Below are 8,504 nucleotides of genomic sequence, written 5' to 3' on the forward strand. Positions count from 1 at the left end.
AAAGGAAATTATAACCAAACAGTAAGGTCATCAGTATATTTCTTTAAGAGTTCAAAGGATTACACTTTCCAGACATTAGGCTTAAGTCTACATTATTTCTAACTGATGATTTTGTTCTTAACCAGAAAGTGCTGCTCAGATGTAAGACTTCAAATCTTGGTCTCCAGTACTGTAGTGTCCACCCGTAGCTAAGAGAGACAACCAGCTATTATTCTAAAATGATGGATAAATTTGTTTTCTCCCCCCATCTAGAAGCCTTTGAGGGGGAACTGACACTGATTCTAACCACTCCCAACAGCTATCAGAATACCTGAAAGCAAATCCTGAATCCATCACTCTTGAGTCCAGCCTTGGAAGACAAAAGAAAAACAAGGAGGAACATATGAACATTTGAAAATTGCCCTGTTTTGACTTTTTTTCTAGTTCCCTGTCTAGAACTTGTCATGCTAAGTACTCCTGCCTTTACTTCTCCTTCATGTCTCCTATTCAGAATTCAAAGACTTTTCCCTTTAGAGATAAGAGTTATGCAATTTGGGAGTCTTTTAAATAGACCCACTGAAGAGATACTCCACTTGCCTCACCTTGCGTCCCTGTTCAGCATGGAAGGAGCCAGAGCAGTCTGCGTCTCTATTCCCTATTGGCAATTTGGGTAACCTCTTCAGAGGATGGTGTGATAAGAATAGGAGGTAGGAATTAGCTAAGCAGTTAGGGTAAAAAACCCCAAAGAAAAGCAGCCAGTTTCTTGACTAAAAGTCAAAATGTCCTTGGGCCTCTTAATAACATACTCTGTTCCAAAGGCCAAAAATGTGGAAAGTATTTGGGAGCCTGTATCTAATCGTTAAAAGATTTTAGGGTTACCTCTTCAGAGGGGGGAATGTTAGAGTAGCCAAAAGCCCCATAAAAAATAAATCAATCAAAGAAGAAAAAAAAATATTGTACTGTATGTCACACCATGTTTTAAAAATATGCATAGTGTTTGTTTTAGTTTTTTATGGAAATCTTAAGGGAAACAAGAAGATTAGAGATGGAATCTCTCCAGCATATTGTAAGCAATCTGTTCTAGCTATTTTGCTATTGTTTCTCAGCAAGATAAATATTGAATCCCCATAAGGACAGTGTACCTGTTGAAACTACTGCCGTGGTTTATGTTTCCCTATCTTGACCCTAAGTAATGTAATATTGTATAATTCTATCACACAGGCTCAGCTTAGGGACTAATGGAGACAGTATACCTGATATATGTAAATGTTGACTGAATCACAGAACAAATCATTGGATAATGAAAGCTCATTGTTGTCAGGAATGATCATGGTATACAAGGTCATGAATAATTTGAGTGCAGACCACAGTGTGCTATGGTGGGAGCAGATATGAATTTTGCTTTAAAATCAGAAAGTGGAACATTCTGTAACTGAAGTGTTGTGGAATAGAGAGATGTGACATTCATTCTGTTGCAGGAGATGGGGACATGCACATAAAAGACGTTGTTAAAGAAGTGGGTATTGAAGAATGGGTAAGTTCTTGACACATGGAGGAGCTCAAGGAATTTCAGATGAAGGAACAAACTGAACTATTTCCAAAGCCATTAGAAAGGTATTCTTAAGAAATGGTGAGAAGTGGAATAGATTTCTAAGAAGGCCAGAGTACACAGGTGAGCAAAGGGAGCCACTGTAGGTCATTAGGTTGGGATTACTTGTCTTTCCAGTGCCTGGGTAGTTCATGAAAAATATAATAGCTATAAATTCAGTGAGGACTATATCTCTGCTGTTTATTGCTGAGCCTTGACTTAGGGTATGTGTATTTGTATTGCACAAACTAGGCATAATTAACACAGCACCTGCCACACAACAGGAACAGAAGAGAACAAAGGACAAAAAATTATTCACTAGAGTTAGCAACAAGGATGCCTTACAGTGGTCTCAGGAGAAGAACTTCAGTGAGATACGGGAAAGGGAAGACTCACAATTCAAAGAGCTTAATGAATAGATACTTTGAATGGGTCTCCATTTTTTCTGCCTTGATTGAAATGCTTTTAAAAGTTGCATTTGAAAACTTTATCATTTGGCTGGGCATGGTTGTGCACATCTTTAATCTCAGTGCTCAGGAGGCAGATCTCTGTGAGTTTGAGGCCAGCCTGGGCTATGTTCTACATAGTTACTTAGAGACTTCCACGCCAGCCAGGGCTGCATAGTGAGACACTGTCACATTTAAAAAAAAAAAAAGCTTTTAATCTCTTTTAGTTACTGCAGTATGCTCCACAATAACATGCAAGCAAGCCAAGACTGAGGCAGAAATGTATTCAGTCAATACAGAATCTAGCAATAGAGAGAGGCAAATGAATTCCTAGGATGAGAAGGAAGAAAATTCCAAGGAAACAACTTGTCCGCATGTAATGTGATTGAAGGTCTCCGTTACAAATGTGTTCAACAGAAAAATTGAATCTGATGGAGAACCTTAAAACTATTCCAAGACATTTTTTTTGGTCTTTTTGAGACAGGGTCTCCCTGTAGCCCCAGCTGTCCTGGAACTCACTATGTAGACCAGGCTGGCCTTGAACTCACAGAAATCCACCTGCTTCTGCCTCCGAAGTGCTGGGATTAAAGGTGTGCGCCACCACGCCCGGCTCCAAGAGATTATTTTAAAGGGAAAAAAAAAACTAGCAATAATACTTACAGAGAATAACATTTATAGATAAATTCAAGAAAACATAAAATTCAAAGGCAATTATTACCTTTAGGTCAAACAAAAGTAAGAAATGAATTGTAATATTAGTATGGTGTATTTATCAACCGTGATTTATATTTGCTTAGGCAAACAAATTTAAATGCAGGATACTGAATTGACCAAAAACAACAATGTAACACTCTTTGGAGATGGGAAACAAAGGGAATGGAGATTTTAAAGGACTTATCATTAAAGGAAATAAATAATGTCTACAACTTACAAAACACAAAGTCATACATATATTATTTAGAAAAACGGAATTATATATGAGTGCTTGAAGAATCCACTAAAAGAGTTAAAGTGAGGCTACCAAGATGACTCAGTGGGTAAAGGCCTTTTGACAACCTGAGTTTGATTCCCGGGACCCACATGGTGGAAGGAGAGAACTGACTCTCACAAGTTGTCTTCTGACCTCCACATGGGTGCTGTGGCGTGTGTGCATCCACCCACAACTTTCCAATACATGAACACAAAATAAATTTTAAAAATAAAATTTCACCAGTCTAAAGTGTTTACCTCTTGGGAGATGAACAAAGGACAATGTGAATGGGCAGAACAGGGACCATTATTTTATTCTTTTTTAAAAAAAATTATTTATTATTTTTATTTTATGCATATGAGTGTATTGCTTACATGTATGTAAGTGCACCCATGTCGTGCAGTGCCTGAGGAGGTCAGAAGAGGGTGTTGAATCCCCTGTAACCAGAGTTATGGATAGTTACTAGCTGCCATGTGGGTGCTGGGATTTGAACATGAGTCCTCTGCAAGAGCAGCCAGTGCATTTAACCACTGAGCTATCTCTCCAGTCCCATATTACTTTATTCTTACAAACATTTAAATACAATGTGGCTTTAGCAAAATCTATATTTTTTTAGTTTATATTGCATTCATAAAAACTAATTTGAAGTGAAAATGCCTGAAAGTGTATTCAAATTATTAAGAGTAACTACTTCTGAGAAGTGGACTTGATAGAAAAAAGGATCTTTTATTTCTCACTTTAAATCTCTATTTTTTGGAAAATTTCAAAATGGGCACTCCTTACTTTTATCACTGAGATAATAGTAACAACAATACTAAGAAAAATGTTACTGTCAGTTGACCTTGGAAAATAGACACTCAGTAAAATAATAACTTTGTCAAGAAATAAGTCAGGTGTGGTGGCACATGCCTTTATTCCCAGCACTCGGGAGGTAGGTGGGTCTCTATGAAATAGAGACCAGCCTGGTCTATGTAGCAGGTTCCAGGCCAGCTGGGACTACAGGGAGAACCTGTCTCAAAAACACAAGGTGAATTTGGAGAGCAAATATGGCTGAAAGTTAATGGGTGCTATCATGGTAAAAATTCAGCATCTCCAGTCCTTTTGATACAGTAACATGGCACCAGGGGTTGTGTTTAAACTGGAGTACTCATAGAAGTCAGGAAAATAGAGTGATGTAGCTAGATCATGTGGTAGATGTATTTCTAGCTTTATGAAGAACCTCTACCCTGATTTCCACAGTGGCTTCATCAGTTTTCACTTTAGCCAGTAATGAATAGTGTTTCTCCTTCCCTGTATCCCCACCAGAATTTGTAATCTTTAAAAAAAAAATCTTAGCCATTCTGACTAGGATAAGATGAAATCTCAAAAGCAGTTTTAATTTTCAATTTGCTGATGGATAAGGATGTTAAAAGTTAAAAAAAAATATTTCTCATGGGGCTAGAGAGATGGCTCAGCACTTAAGAGCACTGACTCCTGTTGGAGAAGACCTGGGTTTGGATCCCAGCACCCACCTGGCAGCTAACAATTGTATATAACTTCAGTTCTCGGGGATCCAGTGCCCTCTTCTGTCCTCCGTGGGCACTGTACAGCATGAGTGCACTTATATACATGCAGGCAATACACTCACACACATAAAATAAAAGTTAATAAATCAAGAAGTATTTCTCAGCCTTTTGTATTTTTTTCTTTTGAGAACTCCGTTTTGAGTTCTTTGTAAATCCTAGACACAAACTCTTTGTCAGTGGTATAGCTGGTGAACATTCTTTCCCTTTCTGTAGGCTGCCTCTTCAGTCAAATGATGGTATCCTTTGCTATAAGGAGCTTTTTAAGTTTCATGAGGTCCCATTTGTCAGTTGTTGGTCCTAATGCCTGTGCTACTGCTGTCCTGTTTAGAAAGTCATTTCCTATGCTTATAAGTTAAGTTAAATTGTATTCCCTACTTTCTCCTTTAACAGGCTCTGGGTAGCAGATCTTACATTGAGGTCCTTGATCCACTTTGAGTTGAGTTTCATGCATGGTGAAAGATAGGGATCTAGTTTCATTCTTCTACATATGGCTATATCCAGTTAGACCAGCACCATTTTTTGAACATGCTGTGTTTTTTCCAATATGTGTTTTTGTTCTTTTTGTCAAAGATCAGGTGGTTGTAGGAGCATGGGCTTATATCTGGGTTCTCAGTTCTGTTCCATTGATCAATGTGCCTGTTTTCTTATGCAAATACCATGCTGGTTGGGTTTTTTTTTTATTACTATAGCTCTATAGTATAACTTGAAATCAGGGATGGTGATACCTTTAGCAGTGTTTTTGTTGTTCAGGATTGTTTTGACTATCCTGGGTCTTTAGCTTTTCCATATGAATTTTAATATAATTGTATTGGAGTTTTGATTGGGATTGCACTGATCTGTAGATTATTTTTGGTAGAAGTGCCATTTTCATTATATTAATCCTACTGGTCTCTCAGCATGAGAGGTCTTTCCATCTTTTGCTTTAGTTTTTTTTTTTTTTTTCTTCAGTGTCAACATTTTCATTGTGCAAGTCTTTCACTTCCTTGGTTAGATTTATTCCAAGACACTTTTTCTTTTTAGGCTATTGTGAATGAGATTGTTTCCCTGATTTCTTTCTCAGTATGTTCATGGCTAATATATATGAAGGTTACTGATTTTTGTGTTAATTTTGTATCCTGCTACTTTTCTAAATGTGTTTATCAACTGTAGAAGTTTTCTGGCAGAATCTTTAGGGTCTTTCAGTTATAGAATCATATCATCTGCAAGTAAGGATACTTTGGACTTCTTCCTTTCCTATCTGTATCCCCTTTATCTCCTTCTCTTGTCTTATTGCTCTAGCCAAGACCTCAGGTAGTACATCAGACATGAGTGGAGAGAGTGGGTATCCTTGTCTTGCTCCTGATTTTAGTGGAAATGCTTCAAGTTTTTCTCCATTTAGCATTATGTTGACTGTGACCTTGTTATATATTCCCTTTATTATGGTGAGATATGTTCCCTGAAACCCTAGATCCTCCAGGCCTTTTATCATGAAGGAATGTTGGATTTTTGTCAAAGTCCTTTCATGATTCTAATAAGGCCTTGGAAAAACAAGGACAAATAACACACAAAAACAGTAGATGGGAGGAAATAATAAAAATCAGGGCTGAAATTAATGAAATAGAAATGAAAAAACAAACCAAAACAAAATCAAAGAATCAACGGAGAGTTGGTTCTTTGAAAAGATGAACAAGGTTGACCAACCTTTAGCTAAACTAACCAGAAGAGAGAAGACCCAAATTGATAAAATTAGAAATGAAAAGGGAGGCATTACAACAGACATAGATCAAATTCAGATAGTCATAAAAATAAACTTCAAAAAGTATATTTCATTTAAGTGGAAAATCTAAATGAAATGGACAAATTTCTAGGTCCAACTGACCTACCAAAATTAAATCAAGACAAAGTAAATAATTTAAGGAGATCCATAACAGCTATCAAGACTGAAGTACACACAACACACAGATCCCAAGGCTATATGGGTTTAGTGTGGAATTCTACCAGATCTTCAAAGAACTAACATCAGTGCTCCTCAAGTTATGATATAAAAATAGAAGAAGGAACACTCCCTAGTATTAGTCTGATACTAAAACCAGATAAAGACCCAGCAACAACAACAAAAAAGAAGTATAAGCCATTCTCCCTGTGTAAAGGTTCAGAAAGCCCTGCCCCCTCACCAACAGGATTCCAAGGACTTCTCATGCTCCTGAGAAAAGGGGACCTAGCTGATAAGAACCTTGGTCTTTGAAGTCAACAGAAGCAGACTTTTCTCCACTGTTTGGCCAACACAGCAGGCTTCCCCTTTGATCTCTAAAGAGGACAGGTTTTAACAGTCCTGCTCCCCCACTCCCCCCTCCAACTTAAAAAAAAAAAACATCTTCCCGGCCTTCTGTAGGAAGCAGAAGCCTCCCTTTTAAAAAGACCCCAGCTCAAGACCCGGGTAGACATTTTCCCTGCCCTGAAGGGAATCTGTCCCATGTGTTCCTTTGCTAATAAACCCTATTTTGATGGAGTTTTAGCTGTGCCTCGGTGGCCCATCATCCATTCGCTCGTTCTCCGCCAACTTTTTACCTATCAGATGGTGCCAAAACCCGGTTCTTACTTCACGGGACCCGCCTGGACTTCTCCAACGCCACTAACTTGGCTTTCATGGTCACTTCTTTTCTCTCTCCTCCTCTCCCAAGCCCTCTGCTTTGCTTTAACCTCTTTCTGGCTCTCCTCACTGTAAACACTCTGCCTTGCCTACTTCTTTTGATATCCTTTCCCATTGATTTTCACCACTCCCGGACAGCACTGTGATCTGTGGTCTCCGTGATGGACCTGCTTCATCCATTCCCTATCTTGGCTCACCACCAGCTGCTCACCACCGGCATCTCTCCCCCTCCCTCCTCCTTTGCCATGGGCCTGCAAGCTCTGCTGTCTTCCATCCTTTTTCCTCCCTTTATCCTTTTCCATTGCCTTTCTTCCTCACTTTACTCGGGATGATTTCTGAGACTGTTCAATCCAACACATACGAATGCTCTGTATCTTTCTCCTCTCTCTCCCCCTCCCATACTAAAGCTTCTGCTCCCTGCTGTGTGCCTGCCTGCCAGCCTGCCTCGTGTCTGACCTTCCATGCATGCTTTAAACCTGCAGGACCCCAAGGCTTTTTTTTCCTTCCCTCTATTCACCCCCTCCAGGCAGCTGCAAAGAGCCAAAATTGCCAGCTCACCTGCCCTGGGAATATTTTTCTTTACCATGCTAATGAAATGAAGTTTTCAGCTGGGCCCATTCTTGAATTCTCTTATAAATTTGGCTAAAAACCCTTTAAGTGACTCTTTCTCCCCATTTTGACCCAACTAGCCTAAACCAGCTGGGCAACTTTGCTAAACATTTAAAGAATTTCAGGTGGCTTGCCCCATTGACAAAGGACAAACGTTTTAAAAACCTTTTTTTCTCCTAAACTTTTTCTCAGGTGAAGGGGCTCAAATTTTTAATCTTATGCCCTGTTGGGCACCAAGCAAGCAGTGTTCAGGCACCTACTTTTCTAACTAGACCTAACCATTTTAAATTTCACTATACATGACAAGTCACAGGCACTGCTCGGGCAAGACAATGCTTTCAGAGCAACAACCCAGTGATTTATGTGCCTTGTTCCTTCTCCTGCCTGTATGAGTTTCTTTTCCGGAGTAGCTTGCATGTAGGAATTAAAAGCTCCAGAGAACTTTGCTTGCCATTATAGCTACACTGGCTGGTGAGAGACATGGACTCCTTTGATTTGCTTTTCTATTGGGTCATCTGAGGGTACTTTCTTCTTTTATATCAAGTCTAACCTACTGGTACCAGGGGTGCCTAGGAGTTCCCTAAACCTCGCACATTTAATCATATGTCCTAATTCTCTTGCAATTTATTTTTTTTCATTTCTTGATGATGTCATAGAATAAGCAATGCATTTCTAGTTCAGGCTAAGGGAATAATGCCAAATCTCCACAATGCGAGTT

This window comes from Nannospalax galili, unplaced genomic scaffold (genome assembly GCF_000622305.1).
Source record: "Nannospalax galili isolate Female #2095 unplaced genomic scaffold, S.galili_v1.0 scaffold325, whole genome shotgun sequence".
NCBI lineage: Eukaryota > Metazoa > Chordata > Mammalia > Rodentia > Spalacidae > Nannospalax > Nannospalax galili.